Here is a 1,310-nt window from a genome sequence, read left to right on the forward strand (position 1 = left end):
CTAAAGCTCCTCCCCCTCGCGCTCCCCAGCCATGGCCGATGCCACCGCCGCCGCTCCATCGCCGTAGCCGCGCTCCCCGCCGCCTGTGCGTCGTCTCGTCGTGTCCAGGAGCTCCGCCACCCTCCTCTCCTTCGAGCAAGCCGAGCCCCGAGCGCTCGCATGCCCCGAAGCCACCGCACGGACCTCGACTGAACCGCCGTCGCCGGAGATCCCCTTCAACGCCGTCGCTGCATCAGCTCGTCCCCGACCCCGCCGGTGGCCTCTACGGGTGCTCTGTGAGCCTAGCTACCCCTCCTATTCTTCCTCTCTCGCCCCCGAGCCGTGTAGCCACCGCACGAAGATCACCCGCACGCACCGCCGCGGATCTCGTCGCCGACGTGCTCCCGGCCATCCTCCGGCCACCTCTCGGTGTCCAACGCACTCACCACGCTGCGTTGAGTCCAACCGTGCACTCCCCGCACCTCACCGCACACCCTAGCCTCGAGTTCGTCCCCAACCAAACTCCGGTGGCCGCCTAGGTCGTCGCCGGCGCCAACTCCGGCCACCCCGACCCCAACTGACTCCACCAAGAGCCGCGACTCGTCCTCAACTCCACGTAGATGCCCTCCGCGCCCCATTTGGTGGCCGGAATGGCCAAAACCACTTCCGCCGCCGCGTCGGGCTCGCCGGCGGCTAAACGCCGGTGCACCCGTGTTGACTTTGACCACGGGTGGGCCCCGGTTGACTCTGTTGAGTCAATGACAGGTGGGGCCCCCTTCTGCTAATTATCCAGATTAGTTTAAACTAAATTAAATTAGTTAATTAGCCACTGACACCCTGGACCCACGCGTCAGGTTTGACCTGGACCGGGTCTGTTGACTTGCTGAGGTCAGCATGACCTCATGCTGACGCAGTAAACCTTTTCTGGAATTAAAATAAATCTAAAATGATTTATAAATTCCAGGAAATAACCCAAACTTCAAAAATTCATATAAATTCAACCGTAGCTCCAAATCAAACAAATTATATATGAAAAATGATCAGAAAAATCCAATCTATCCATCTGTACTAGTTTCATGCATGTTTAAACAAACTAACTTGAGGTTTAGTGCAGAACAAGATAAAACACTTTAAAGGGCCATTTATGAGTTTGAAATTTGAATCTTTGGTTCAAATTGATTCAAACCCATCTGGTTTTAGTTGCATTAGCCCAACACACTCATATTGCCATGTTTCATGCATGCATCATATTGTCGCACATTGTTTGGTGATGGTTGTGTATCGGTGTTCTTTGCGGCAGGTTCTGCCTCCGAGGAGTACCGTGATTACCC

This window comes from Triticum aestivum, chromosome 7B (assembly GCF_018294505.1).
Source record: "Triticum aestivum cultivar Chinese Spring chromosome 7B, IWGSC CS RefSeq v2.1, whole genome shotgun sequence".
Classification (NCBI taxonomy): Eukaryota; Viridiplantae; Streptophyta; class Magnoliopsida; order Poales; family Poaceae; genus Triticum; species Triticum aestivum.